Below are 16154 nucleotides of genomic sequence, written 5' to 3' on the forward strand. Positions count from 1 at the left end.
ATCCAAAATTTTAATTCTGTCATAAAGAGGTCGGGTGACGTTGTTTTGTCAAAACATAGCCGAATGTTCCTAAAAGGGACGCTGGAAGGCTGACTTTGCATAAACAGCCACCTTCGGGTCATTTTTAAGATTTGATCCAGTTGACCCACACAGCCTTAAAAATCTTCGTCCCCGAGACGTTGAAAGGCCGTGTTTGCAATATTAATTTTTCTAATTCGAAAAACGATAAAAAGAGTCATAAATAAGTCAGGTGATGTTGTTTTGTCATAAATAGCCGAATGTTCCCGAAAGGGACGCCGGAAGGCTGACTTTGCATAAACAACCACTTTTTGGGTCATGTTTAGGATTTTTGGTCTAGTTGACCCACACGGTCTTATAAATCTTCGTCCCCGAGGCGCTGAAGGGCCGTGTTTGCAACACTAAGTTTTCATTATAATTTGAAAAAAAAAACAAAGAGTCAGCGGTCAGGTGAATACCGTTTGAATTTTGTCATAATAAGCCGAGCCAGCTTCGGCCGCGTCTTAAACCGTTCTTGCCGAAATAGCCTTAGAGTATCTTTCAGTTGTCGAAAGGTTATTTTCGTAAAAGAACGGACAAGTTTGTAAAGTGTCAAAAAATAATCCTCCCCGGCCTCAAAATTCATGTGAGATTCGGAAGGGGCCACATTTGCAAAAATAGTCGTTCGGTTGCATTTGTCAAACGGGGAAAGAAACTGGCCGTTTGTAAATCTTTTGATTAGAATATGTGGGTTGTTTGATTTTCGAGTTTGTAGGTCATCTTCAAACCTTTGAAACCCAGTTTGTTTTAATATGAAAATTGAAAAAAATGTTTATTATTGTTTATCTTTATTTGGTCCGAACTACGCAAGGTCTGATTCATGCGGGGACATGATACGTAGGCAATCTCCATAAGATTCGACCACCACTAAAAAAAAAATAATAATAATAATAACAAAAAAAATAATAATAATAATAATAAAAAGAATAAATAAATAAAGGAAAGTGTGAGAAATTTTCGGAGGGGCACAATTGTATCTCTGATATATGATTGTCTGTCAAATGCCCTAACACTAACGTTGATGGCTTCCCTTTGCTGTGTTCATATATAGAAAAGTGGTTGGTTGTGGTAGCTCTTCCCTGCAAAGCAAAATCAAAGGACAATGGCTCAGAACTGCAGAACCGAGTGGGTCGGTATCGATGACCGACAACAATTGGTCGAACGGAATAACGGGTTGGTAGAGGAAGTGAAAATGCTAAGACAACATGTGGCAGATATGTATCAGTCATGGATAACTGGAAAAGCACCACCCCCTCCACCGCCAAGCCTCTTGAACTCTGTCATTTCCCAAGCACCCAACACCATAACGGAAGATCCCCCATACTCTCCATCCCAACCCACTTATGGCAGCTTTCCCAGCTACCCGAGTAGCTCCATCACTCCTCAATGCTTCTCCGCTCCCCAACACCACTTCTTTCCCCGCCATACTTCACTTTCCAGGCACCCGGCTCCACAAAATGCCTACCCACCTACACAAGCCTACCAAAAGCCACTTGGATCAGGTTTCCGGCCCTGTCAACATGCAAGAATGAAGAGGCTGCTGAAACGAGGAAAGGCTCTCACCCCCATCGGGGTATCTTATGCCAGTCTGTTTGAAAGGCTAAGGCATGCTGGCTCGATTGAGCCACTCCCCGCATGTACTCTAAATCCACTTGCAAGGACCTTTGATCCGGCAGCGCGATGTGCCTACCACTTCAATGTCATAGGGCACAACATTGAGAGCTGTCATAGTTGGAGAAGGGAAGTAGAGAAAATGATCCGAGAAGGGCGGGTTGTGATTAATAACAGTGACATGGAGCACTCGAACCCCCTCGAGAACTTGCCGACGGAGGTTGATGAGATTGAAGCTGGTAATGGTCTCGGCAGTATTGATGCAAAGCTCAGTGGCTAAAATGCCAATTTTGATAAAGTGGGAGGACGTTTCGTTCCTTGGTCAGCAAGAGAGAAGCTTGTGGTGGCTCATTTTGTTGTCATTTCTGTTGTTCGGATTATTAGGGTTATAAGTCGGATGTTGTCTTGTCCAGTTTGTGTTAGGATTTTGTTCTGGATTGTTTTGTTTGTTTTGTTATTTAAACCATTTCACCGGTAGTCTAATACAAAATCCGGTCTTTTATTATTTCCAGTCATCTTTTTGTTTAGTCCTTTTATCATTTTTGTTCAATGCCGATTCTAGGGACATGACATGCGCACCCAGTTTGGGCCTAGTCTTAAAAGTTAATCATAAAACCCTGGGAAGGTGATCAAAGCATTTAAAGGAAATAAGAACGGTTTGAGATTATTTGGAGCCCGAGTCATGTGGAACTGGGGCAAGTTAAACACAAATAAAACCGTTAAAGAAAGATTCGCCTAAATTGGCATGAGGGTCGTTCATAATAATGAGAATGAGAGTGTCGCCCAACGGTGCTTTAGAAGTGACAAATGAACAAACATATGTTGAATATAATTGTCAAGTCCAGCACCATCGGAAGAGACTATAAATCTATTGTTTAATTGTGTTGTTTGCACTTGGCATGTTTTGAAGACTGGAATGACGAAGGCATTTTGTTCTGCTACCCAAACACTTTATCCTTCGTTAACCCCTTTTGAGCCTTATTTATTTTCCTTTCATACCCCTCGTTCGGAATTAGTAGCAACGAATAGAATACGCAAGCGCGGCAGGTAAACAAAAGAAAAAAAAAGAGAAAGAAAAGAAAACAACAAAACGAAAAAAAAGAAAAAGAAAATGGTAACAAAAAAAAAGTCAAATGAAAAAGAGGAATTGGGAACTACGTTTGACCTGATTCCTCAAAGAGGATACGTAGGCGCTTCACGGCTCGGTCATAGTTTTGAAAAATAAATAAAAAATCAATTAAGATATCCCCAAGCAAGAAACTAGGGCAGAGGTTGCGTTCGTTGTAAATAAATCTGGTTCCGATAGTTGTAATTAATAACCCAGAATCGATGCACTTTTGAGCCTTTAATACCCTTTCTTTCTAGCCCTATCCAAAACCCACATTACGGTCCAAAGAAATACCTTCTGATCAGTCTTCAAAAGATGCCAAGTCAGACAAATGAAGAGTCTTACCGGCGAACATAACATTCTGTTCCACAGCAGAAAGGACTCTAATCTCCAACAGAAAGAGTCATACCAGAAACACTCCAAAATCCCCAGCTGGAGAGAGATATAAAACGAGAGAGTCTTATTGGTGAAAACCTTCACAGGCACCATAAGGCGATGAAAGCTGAGAGAGGAACAAAAAATGAGAGAGACTTGATAGCGAAAACCCTTCGGGCACTACAAGTCGAATAAGATTAAGAATCCGATGGGGAATCGCCAATTGAAGATCTTGAAAGATGATTGACGGTAAAGGATAGGCCACATGCGCATGTCATGGCCATTAGAGTCGGTATCTGCATTTGATAGGTTTTATTTATAGTTTCTTTTGTTAAAGAGTCGTCTTTCCCTTGGTCTTTTTATTCTGTTCCTTTTTTATCTTTTTCCTTTCATAGAAAAATCCCCAATAGAGTCTGTCTGGTCAGAACAAGTGTGAATTGACTTCAAAATATGCCATCAGCTTTCCAATTATGCCAGATGAGATCTGACTAGTGCACCCAAATGGTATAGTCGTCAAGGAACAAGCGCGAGGCCAGTGTCAAAAAGATATCCCCAAAAGGGAGTTGACAAAAAGATTGACAAGTGTCAAGAGGGATACCATCGCCTTTACCAAAAGTTATAAACCTCAAGGCCAAGGCCCATGAACAAAGCAAGGAAAGCAGTGTGCATGATTTGGGGAAATTCATGCTAGACTAAAAGGTCGGGGAAATGCCAGTTTCCGAGCTATGCCACGAAAGAAGAGGGATATCCCCAGCAGGAAGGGATTATCCCCAGCACATAATATCATCCCCAACAAGTTGTGGAGCACAGAGCAAGGAAGAGAGAAAGGGAAAGCCATCCCAGTAGGAGTATCACAACCAACTACCGCGTTTTAAACTAACAAAATTTTGTTTGATTTGAAGCAGGTAACGAAACTGGCATTGATGCCAGAACTGCATGCCACAAGGGATATTATCAAACTGGGGCAGAAAATTTTCCTTCCATTTAGAAAAATTTTCTGGAAGTCAGGTACCCCCAGCTGATAACATTTTATCCCCCAGCAGTTAAGTAAATAATCCCCAGCAAGTGTTGAGGTAAGACATTTTCAAGCCTTAAGGATATTTTGGTTTCATCCGCCCTCGAATAGGATATTTTAGGTTCGTCCGCCCTCAAACAGGATATTTTGGGTTCGTCCGCCCTCGAACAGGATATTTTGGGTTCATCCGCCCTCGAATAGGATATTTTGGGTTCATCCGCCCTCGAATAGGATATTTTGGGTTCATCCGCCCTCGAATAGGATATTTTGGGTTCATCCGCCCTCGAATAGGATATTTTGGGTTCATCCGCCCTCGAACAGGATATTTTGGGTTCATCCGCCCTCGAACAGGATATTTTGGGTTCATCCGCCCTCGAACAGGATATTTTGGGTTCATCCGCCCTCGAACAGGATATTTTGGGTTCATCCGCCCTCGAATAGGATATTTTGGGTTCATCCGCCCTCGAATAGGATATTTTGGGTTCATCCGCCCTCGAATAGGATATTTTGGGTTCATCCGCCCTCGAATAGGATTCTATTTTTAAAGTTGTTGTCCATGCCAGGCGCCCACCTGTATAACGAGAGGAATACTTTCAGTCTTTAAATTTCTTACCAGGCGCCCACCTGTATAACGAGAGGAATACATTTCAGTCTTTAAAATTCTTGACAGGCGCCCACCTGAATAACGAGAGGAATACTTTTGTCTGTGCATTTCATATTTTAGGCGCCCACCTGTATAACAAGGGAATACATTTTGTGTCTTTACCATTAGGCGCCCACCTGTATAACAAGGGAATACATTCCACGTCTTTACCCATAGGAGATGCATTTCCTCCTAAGTTTGTTTTAGTTTCATCCATAGGAGATGCATTTCCTCCTAAGTTTGTTTTAGTTGCACTCATAGGAGATGCATTTCCTCCTAAGTTTGTTTTAGTTTCACCCATAGGAGATGCATTTCCTCCTAAGTTGGTTTTAGTTTCACCCATAGGAGATGCATTTCCTCCTAAGTTGGTTTTAGTTTCACCCATAGGAGATGCATTTCCTCCTAAGTTTGTTTCAGTTCTACCGATAGGAGACGCACTTCCTAAGTTCAGTTCTACCCATAGGAGACGCACTTCCTAAGTTCAGTTTTTACCACAGGAGACGCACTTCCTAAAAAGTTTCACCAATAGGAGACGCACATCCTATGTTTATTTCACCCAATAGGAGACGCACTTCCTAAAAAGTTTCACCAATAGGAGACGCACATCCTAAGTAAGTTTCATCGATAGGAGACGCACTTCCTAAGTTAAGTTTTACCAATAGGAGACGCACTCCCTAGATCCATTGTACCAATAGGAGACGCACTTCCTAAGTTTAGTTTCACCAATAGGAGACGCACTTCCTAAAAAGTTTCACCAATAGGAGACGCACTTCCTAAGTTAAGTTTCACCGATAGGAGACGCACTTCCTAAGTTAAGTTTTACCCATAGGAGACGCACTTCCTAGATCCATTGTACCAATAGGAGACGCACTTCCTAAGAAGTTTCACCAATAGGAGACGCACTTCCTAAGGAGACGCACTTCCTAAGAATAATTTCACCAATAGGAGACGCACTTCCTAAGGAGACGCACATCCTAAGATAAGTTATTTCACCAGTAGGAGACGCACTTCCTAAGAATAGTTTCACCAATAGGAGACGCACTTCCTAAGTAAGTTTTACCCATAGGAGACGCACTTCCTAAGTTTATTGTACCCACAGGAGACGCACTTCCTAAGTTTATTGTACCCAATAGGAGACGCACTTCCTTAAAGTTTATTTTTACCCATAGGAGATGCATTTCCTCCTAAGTTTGGTTTAGTGTTACCCGTAGGAGACGCATTTCCTCCTAAGTTTAGTTTTACCCATAGGAGAGGCATTTCCTCCTAAGTTAGTATTGAAGTTGGGAGCCCGCCCATATAACAGAGGCATATATTTCAGTCTTTACTTTCAAGTGTTAAAATTGGGAGCCCGCCTAGATAACAGAGGCATACATTAAGTCTTTATATTTCCAGAGTTGAAGTTGGGAGCCCGCCCAGATAACAGAGGCATACATTCAGTCTTTAATTTTCAAGTATTGAAGTTGGGAGCCCGCCCAGATAACAGAGGCATACATTCCAGTCTTTATTTTTAAGCATTGAAGTTGGGAGCCCGCCCAGATAACAGAGGCATACATTCAGTCTTTACTTTCAAGCATTGAAGTTGGGAGCCCGCCCATAATAACAGAGGCATACATTCAGTCTTTATGTTTCAATCGTTGAAGTTGGGAACCCGCCCAGATAACAGAGGCATACATTTCAGTCTTTAATTTTCAAGTGTTGAAGTTGGGAGCCCGCCCATACAACAGATGCATACATTTCAAGATCCCCAGCAGGAAACAATAAAATCCCCAGTACCGGGAAACAGAAGGTTGCAACAAGAGATCCCAGCACAAATTCAGGCGCCTGAGTCAAAAGGAAGAAAAGAGGCGTCTTGAAAGAAGCAGCTGGTGAACATTAAATCATGCCCAACATAACAAGTCTGATGAAGAAAGTCGTACCCACCAGAGGAACCGCCAAAAAGCTTAATGAAGAAAGCCATGTCCCCAGCGGACCGAGCAAAATGATATTCAGAAAAGCAAATGGCCAGTATCATTCCAAGTTCAAGGAAGAAAAGCACCGGAAGAAGCACAGCCAACAAGAAAGCAAGGCAACAAGAACAAATTTCAATCTAGCCTAGCTTCTTGTTTTATTTTAAGCACGGTGTAATAAGGAGATCAGTAAGCAGTGATAACAGCATGCAACAACAGTAACATTGCAGTCCCACGGTAGTCCCAGCTACCAAAACTTCCCGAACTACATTAACCTGATTCCCCTTTAGCCAGGGATATGTAGGAAACCTTTGAAGCAAAGGTTCGGTTAAATCTTTTTCAAAAAATGCTTCACACGGAGTACTCAGACGGGCAAAAATCGCTCGCTTTATCTTTGCACGAAAACCCTTCGTGTCTCCGGGCAAAGAGGGGCAGCTGTAAGCACGTGATTTTTGCCCTATATGAGAAATACTCCCAAAAAATGTAAAATAAAATGATTTTCCTTGGTGTGCAATTTTGAGTACTTTTGTGATATTGTTAGATAATTATTTGTATTTGTCTGTGTTTGCTTATTTGTTAAATTAATAAAAAATACAAAAATATGTCGCATTTTGCATGTAGGATTTAATTCTACAATTGTTAGTAATTAAATTAGTTTTACAAAAATTAAAAATTACAAAAATAGGCATCTTTTGCATTTTTAGCATTTAATGTCCAAATGAACAATTTTATGCTTAATTATTACTTAATTGCGCGTTAATTGTTATTGGGAGTTAATTTGCGATTTTATAACTTAATTTAGTTCTTAATAATAATTTAAGTATTTTTATAATTTAGTTTTAGAAAATAAAAGAAGAAAAGATAACAAAAATACAAATAAAAATCGGATTGGGCCACTTCTTCAATTTTCAACCCCAGGCCCAAACAATTGTCCACGACCCAGTCCACTTCACACGGGTCGACCCGGTCCGCCCCATTAACCCATTAACCCAACACCCCCTTCATTCAAAAAACAAAACAAAAGAAAAAACAAAAAGAACAAAAAACCCTAAAAACCAAACTACCATCCGCCTCCCCCCTCCATCTTCTTCTTCCCCAAAAACTCAAACACCCCAACGTCCATGGCTGCTGCCATTCACCAGCCCCGTCAACCACCAACTCCCCCCTTGCGTCGTCACTATCCCGTCGACCACTGCCCAAACCACCACAAAAACACCACCTCCTTCCTCCAGTACCACCCGCGAACCCTACTGCCCAAACTGCTAGCCCATCGACTTCTTCCTCCGTGAAACCCATCACTACTGTTGCAACCATTCCTCCATTGAAGCCGACGACCACAGCTGTTGCTGCTGCATCGTCACTGCTCAAACGACCCTCCACAGCTGCTCAGTCCCGTCCAAATGACCACCGGAGCCCCGACGAGCAGCAGTTGTTGCTGCTGCATCGTCACTGTTCCATCACCTTCTTCCACCGTTACACCCAGTCACTACCATGGCCAAGCTCATCGTCGACCAGCTGCTCATGTTGCTGTGTCTTCTCCTTCGACGTCCTTAAGCCGAACAGATCCATCGAGCTGCTACTACTGTTTCTCTTCCTCACGCGAGCACCAAACATGCCCCCCAGCTGCTTCTGCCTTCCACTTCATCGTCCAGTTTGCTATTGCGTCATCAACGTGTTCGTCGTCGTTTGGTTGAGCTTTGGTCGGGGGTCGCCGAAACAGTCCGTATGTATGATTGTTCGATTCGGTTAGTAGATTTTCGAGTTTTATTCTGTCCGCATTTTGTTTTGATATTTTCGAATCTAAAATCGGCGAATGTTTGTTTTGTTCATGTTTATGTTTAGATATTTGGATTTTGGTTTTGTTCATGTTCATGTATTGTTTGTTAAATTAATTTTTCAGATTTCAAATGAAAGATTAATTAGCTATTTTTCATGTTTATTTCATGTTTGTATTGTTGTTTAAGTGAATATTTGTTAGTTTAATGTTTGTTAGATCCAAATTGAAATTTAATTGGTTATTTCTTCAATTTGTTTCATGTTGTTATGTATTTTCCAGAAATTAGTAATGTTGTTTGAACCATGTGAATCCGTCATGTTTTGTTGCTTAAAAATAGATTTAATTCATGTTTATCTTTGTTTGAAGTTCATGTTTAAATCCAGTGATTTAATGTGAGTTTGTGTTTGTTTTTGATTTGTTAATTTAATTTGAATCATGCATATTGTTGTTTGTATTATTGTCTCTTTGTTCATCCATTAATGGTCTAAATTAATCAGGATTGGTTCCCGATATGGTTGATTTATTTCCATTAATTTGGAGTTTGTGATGTTCATCATGTTCATGTAAATTGTTGTTGAAGATTGTTGAGAAATTGGTCATCTTGACTATATTTTGGTTGAGTTATGATTAATTGATTGTTTAGAGCAGAGGGGTAATTTGGTAAATTGCATTGCATTCGGGGGTAGATTTGTAATTGCAATAAGGTCGGAGGGGTAGTTTGGTAATTGAACATTATTTTGATTCTTTATGTTAAGCATGGGGGACAAATATAATGGGGTGGGGTTTTTGAGGTATTTGTTTAATATAATGGGGGACAAGACAAAATATAATGGGGAGGAATCTTGTACTTTTTTAATATAGGCATGGGGGACAAATTATAATGGGGAGGAATCTTGTACTTTTTTAATATAGGCATGGGGGACAAATTATAATGGGGAGGAATCTTGTACTTTTTTAATATAGGCATGGGGGACAAATTGTAATGGGTTGGGAATGTGTTAGTTATTTAATGTAGGCATGGGGGACAAAATTTAAAATAAAGAAGACATTTAATAGTGGGCCAAAGCATGCCATTAGGGGAATAATTTTGGGGTTGGGAATTGAAGACTTGTCTTGCTATATATATAGGGTCATTTGACACATTTTAGGGAGAGGTTTTTAGGGACTAGAACTTGAACCTTGAGAGGATTTTTAGGAGAGAAAAAAAAAGAGAGTTTTTAGAACTTGAATATTATTAAGAGAGACTCGGAGAGTTGACATACTTTGATACTTGAGAGAGTTTGTGATAGTAAAAGAGAAAGACAATTTGAACTTTCACTCGAACAATTCTGTTTGTTTTTCTTCGAGTGTTATTCAAAATCCGAAGCTACTGCATCTCGTATCTTTTCTCTTCTCTGCTTTGATTGTGATTGCACTTTGGCACTGCTGATTTTTCAATCCGTTGCTGGGTTATTCTACTGGTTGTTGCTGGTTTTGCGGTGTTGCTGAACCTGCTGTTGCCACGTTATTACTGTTGCCGACTCCTACTTCTTTTTGTTCTTGTACTGCTGTTTCCAGGTACACATTTGTACACTCTTGGCTTGAAGCGAAAAAATAAAATATTAATCAGGCTCCTGTTCCTATTGAATTCTTTTGTTTGATCTGTGTTTGAATATTAATTTTCCTCTCTTGGTATAAAAATGTAGTTGATTGATTAAATGAGCAATGATGTCGCATATGTATAACTTCTTCATCTAATCATGATAGTTTACATTAATCGAAGAATAGTTAATCTGTTTTGATATTATTGTGTATTTATCTCATGTTCTAGCAAATAATAAAATGTGGAATGAAAGCAGTTTTTCCTTGTACAAACGCGATCGCAATTTTCCGTTCACATTAGCCGTAACTTAATAACTAATAAGTTGCGTTTTTCAGCATGTAAATAATTAGGAGATTTTTCTTTTATTTCAGAGACGAACTTAATAGAAAAATGTAGTCTCTATAGGTTTATCCTTTTAAAATAAAAATGAGACGAGCCTCGCCAAATAAATCACAAACCGCCGGGGCCCTCAATAAAATACATAACCATTAACTAGACTTTGGATTTGGCCGTTTAATGAACCTTCACGGCCTCTTCCTAAAATAACAATACGTTAGACTCTTTAGGACGCGCCTTAATAAATCTTACCTTCTTAAACTCGGGTGCACATTTATGTGACCCAAATCCAATTCTCAACGGAGTCGAAATGTGTTTCCAATCACGGGTACATTGATTGTGACGTGGTTCGAGATGCGTGTCCATGACGTTGCAAATTCATTTTAAAAAATAAGAATGAGATGAGCCTCGCCAAATAAAAATACAAATTGCGGGGCCCTCAGTAAATATTTGCTTTAAAAATTGTTTAGACTTCGGGATGGACCGTTTAGTAAAATTCCACGGTCCTACCCAAAATAAATATGCTAGTCACTTTAGGCGCGCCTTTAATAATTTAATTTCCTTAAACTCGGGTGCACATTGATGTGACCCAAATCCAAATCTCAACGGAGTCAAAGTGTGTCGACGACCACGGGTACATTGATTGTAACGCGGTTCGAGATACATTTTCACAACGTTGCAATTCTTGATAAAAACAGTAAATGATAAAAGCGGTTAAAAGTTAAATTTTGCACATAAGTTCACACTTGTATAAAATCAGATAATCAAGCCGAATATAATAGTTGAGCGACCGTGCTAGAACCACGGAACTCGGGAATGCCTAACACCTTCTCCCGGGTTAATAGAATTCCTTATCCGGATTTCTGGTACGCAGACTGTAATATGGAGTCATTCTTTTCCTCGATTCGGGATTAAAATTGGTGACTTGGGACACCCTAAATCTCCCAAGTGGCGAGTCTGAAATAAATAAACAAATCCCGTTTCGATTGTCCTTTAATTGGAAAAACTCCCTTCACCCTCGCGGGGGCGGAAAAAGGAGGTGTGACACTCGTACTACACTTCCTTCACACTGTGTGCAGATTTCGGATGTCGATGTTACTGTCTTAGACGGAAGTTGGATTAGACGATATACCTGCGTCCCTGATGTAGCTGCCTCTTGTTCATGGTAGCCTTAGATTATAAAACTCTATTTATGTACTTTTCAAACAGAAGATGTATTTACTTCATATCATCTTTGTAAACTCTATTCTTAGAAGCTCGTGATTTGTACTACCAATCCTTGGGAAATGTAATAGATCCAGAAAATTTATTTATGTTTAATTGAATTATTAACATTATTGAGATTGGATAGTTATTAGTTGGCTTACCTAGCGGGTTGGGTTAGGTTCCATCAAGACTAGTGGATTTTGGGTCGTGACAAATTAGTATTAGAGCTCTAGGTTCATAAGTTCTACAAGTCATGAGCAAGTATCTAGTAGAGTCTTGCGGATCAGTATGATGACGTCCATACCTATCTTCAAGAGGCTACAGGATATTTAGGATATACTTACCATCTTCCTTTCCTTATCATGCGGTATTGATTAAGCTTGAAGTGTAATTCTTTGAATTCCTTCCATACATTCGTATGTGCACATGAGCGCTCGATATCAGCTGTGCATCGACGACTTGTGATTCTATGGAAGAGGTGCGAGATGTGATTTCGGTATGCTGATGATGGGCCAGTCCAAAGGACTTGAGGCCGGGGTTTGACTGTAGCTTGAGCGTAGAGATGTTTGTTGTGTGAGCACGTAATTTTGGACTTATATGTTTAGTAGCATCCCTATTAGTGGAATTTGTGACTAGATGAGTGGTCGAACTGCTATATGATGAGTATGATGTGACTATGTGTGTGTTCAGATAGATTTGATTTGACGAAAAGGGTATAAAGAGATGTTAGTTTGAGGCGAAGAAGGTGGGTTATCTCCTGCGGGATGTCCTTAGGGTTGTGTGATCCCTATGTTATTTTGTAGCGAGTTCTCTTTTACCAGTGAAATATATGTGTTGCAATTTGAGTTTGGACCGCTTATGAGAGTGGGCTTGACTGTTACAAGGGTGAATGCGAGATTTGTAGATGATTTGAGATATTATATGGTTTGTGTTGCATGAGCTTATGAAGGATTTAGTTGAATCTTGCTATGGTATTATGGCATGGAGTATGGGCATTGTGAGCTATTGTGTGTTTTGATCTATGTCTTTGAGCCAAGTGGGGGAGTCTGCTATTGATAAGTTGATTGCATGGTTATGTGTTGTATTAGTGTCAGTTGAGGTATACTTGTGAATCAGTTAGGACTTACAGAGGTCGATTTTGATGATGAATTAAGCAAGGAACTTCTGGATACAGATTATGTTACACTTTAAGGGTATATGTGAATCATGGGATTATTGAGTTGTTATTCGTAAAGGATGTAGTATGAATGGAGTAGGGATTCACTCGATTGTTTAGAAGCATGGATTACTTCTTAGGATATTGGTGTGCAAATAGGGCACAGGTCGTTCGGTCCTTCTGACCAGTTAAATTGAGATTTGAGCAGAGTGGATGACCCTCGAGAATGATTTTAATGAGTTCAAGATTTATATGTGGCAAATGAGAATTTTTGCAAATTTGTATATGGCTAGAAGATGAGAGTTACATTGGATGGTGTCGAGACTCAAAGTATTTCTATATCATTGTGGATTCTATATTTCAGAATCAGGAAGGTAAGTTGAACAGCTTGAAATTCACAGAAGGTCTTTCCAGAGTGGGTATCTCGGTTGTGATACTTTTATGGTGCTTAAAAGAGTATTCAATGGCTTATGAGCCATAGGGCGGTGTAGTTTTATGATTGGGTCTCGTGAGGTGAGTCTGGATTAAGGATTGTAGTATTATGGCAAGGAGAAGTATCAATTAGGAGGCAATTCAGAAGAAACTCGGAGAAATAGGAAAGCTTGGTAGTAGGTTGGATCGACATGGTAAACGATGCGATTGGCTCTTTTGGTGCTTATGATGTAGTGAGTTTCTACAGGTGTTTTGTGGCGATACTCTTAGGTTTTGACAACCTGTGTGGGTTGATTGAGTTTGAGAGATTAAGTTCTGTCGGCTTGGTTATGTGCAAATGGGCTTCAAAGAGTTCTCAATGGTTTTGTACCTCGGTTCGAGAAGTATATTTCCTACTAGTGTGTGGGGCATATTGCGCAATGTGATTTTCTCCTGGATGGGACCAAATGGAAAAGTTCTTGGCTAATTGAGTATGTAGTTGCTTGTGACTCGGAGTGGATTACTGAATTCTCGTATTTTTTGTATGATGGCAGAGTATATGCGGTGTATTGTGTTGGATTGAGATTTTCATGTGTAAGGTCACGGTTCAGTTTTGAATGGAAGGTCATAAGTCCTTAGGAAGCATGGATAGTTTTAGATGACTAGGTAAATGTTATTACTATTTGGTATGGCTTGATGAGAGTATACATTTCAGAAGGGGCAATGTATTTTGATTTATGGATACTTCATTGGTATTGTGGCGCTCTCCTAGTTGATCGACTGTTGATATTCAAATTTTGCTATGTGGCACGGAAGAATTTTAGAAGTATTCCTCGTGGGATGATCGTGTATGAGAGATGTGTTAGATATTCGAGCAGTGGAGTTGGGGAGCAGATATGGTGATTCGTGTGTTCTGTGGATTTGGAGACTGGAGTTCTTATGAGTAGATTAATTCATGGTTATGGACTGTGAGGTTGTGGCCGTAGCTAGATGATAGTATGTGTTATGATTCAGCCATTGTGGACTTTCGGAGGGTTATTTATCTATTTATGGATGACTGGAGTTGATTTGGGAGTCCATTGGTTGGCTCCATACTGCTATTATTATTGGATGTACCATTCGGTTGTTGTTGAGCTTATTCGTATTCTAAAATGATCCATGAGTTACTCTTCTATGCTATGAGGAGGTGTGATTCGTTGGTTATATGCACATATGGTGCAGTTCTATTATAGTCTTATAGCGAAATTTGAGCGAGAAGAGTATTGGGTATTGCTTGGTTGATGGCGTATTGGTTATGCTCTTTCGGGTTTTGTGTGGCATTGTATCATTTTGCTCTCCGTGATTATGGTAATGCACTTTGGGTATTGGATATCAAATCTCACGTGGTTATTGGTTTTTGAGGAAGGCGGCTCGAGGTAGGTAATATGGACTATCGTTTGGATGGGGTCACGTATTGTAGCGGAGTTGTATTGAGGTATGATCCTTTGTGATGGATTCATGAGTTTTGGTTATGCGGTATGTGATGGGTTCTTAGCATTGCATTGTGGTGGTAATTGTTAAGCTCGTGGGACAGTTCTCACGTTTGAGTCATTTTCTATGATTTGAGTACATTTTGATTGTTGCTTATTAGTGCACGAATTGTACGAGTTGTGGCTTTAGATTGTATTGATGTGTCATGTCACTAGGGTAGTCGTGTTGGATGAGATGAGGTCATTGGACCTACAATGGATACTATAAAAATTGAATACAACATGTTGGAAGGATAATATCAAAAGTCGGCTTAGAAAAATTTGCTATAACCCTTGTCGAAGGTGAGGATAATTCCACAACTGGTTGATCTGATGAATGCTTATGAGTTTCTGCGTGTTTCTTTCATCATTGGCAGTATATGCAGGTGTTAGCACAAGGCTTTGTTTGATAAGAGGTTTATTACCAGCATTGGGTTGTTTTGAGCAGCTACTGTGATAAGAAATTATGGCTATGAGTATTTGAGTTTTGAGGTATATCATGTGATTACATCTTGGGTTATGATTACAGCTTGTTCAGGATTATACAGTGTGTAGATGCGAGATTCTGATCTTATAGAAAATTTCGGATGTGGAAATTGGATTCTAAGGCTTATGGGCTAGGTTGAATTTAGAAATTTTAGTCATGTTATGTTATCAGGCCTATACGAGATACGGTGACGTAGGATCGCCCCCAGGTATGTGCATGGTAAGGTTACGCCGCGATTTGATGGCTTTGAGAACAACTCTGGGCATGTTCGAGGACGAATGTATGTTTAAGTAAGGGAGGATGTAACGACCCGACCGGTCACTTTGAGTATTTGCACTTTGCTCGAAAGTTTTCAGGCATGAGTAGCTCCGTATGATATGTTATTATTTATTTGAAACGTTGCTTTTGGTTTTCAGGTTATTCGAAATTTGATTTGGAAGAATGATTCTCAGCTAGAAGCTTTAAATTTGAAAGGTTTGACCAAGTTTGAAATTTTAGTATTTGACCTCGGATTGGATTTCTGATAGTTCTGTTAGCCATGTTGGTTAATTTTAGGCTTAGGAGCGTATCCAGATTATGGTTTGGAGGTCCGTAGTAGTATGTGGCTTGAAATGGCAAAATTTAGAATTTTAGAAAGTTTGACCGGGAGTGAACTTTTTGATATCGGGGTCGGATTCCGATTCCGAAAGTTGGAGAAAGCCCGTAATGTCAAATATGACTTGTGTGCAAAATTTGAGGTTAACGGACGTGCTTTGATAGGTTTCGACATTGGTTGTGGAAGTTGAAGTTTCAAAGTTTAATGATTTCGAATTAAGGGGTGTTTCATCGTTTCGATGTTGTTATGTGTGTTTTGAGGCCTTGAGTAGGTCTGTGTTATGTTATGTTATGTTGGCACTTGTTGTTATGTGTGTTTTGATGCGAGATTTGATTAAGGAG

The sequence above is a fragment of the Nicotiana tabacum genome, chromosome 11 (assembly GCF_000715075.1).
Source record: "Nicotiana tabacum cultivar K326 chromosome 11, ASM71507v2, whole genome shotgun sequence".
NCBI classification, from domain to species: Eukaryota; Viridiplantae; Streptophyta; class Magnoliopsida; order Solanales; family Solanaceae; genus Nicotiana; species Nicotiana tabacum.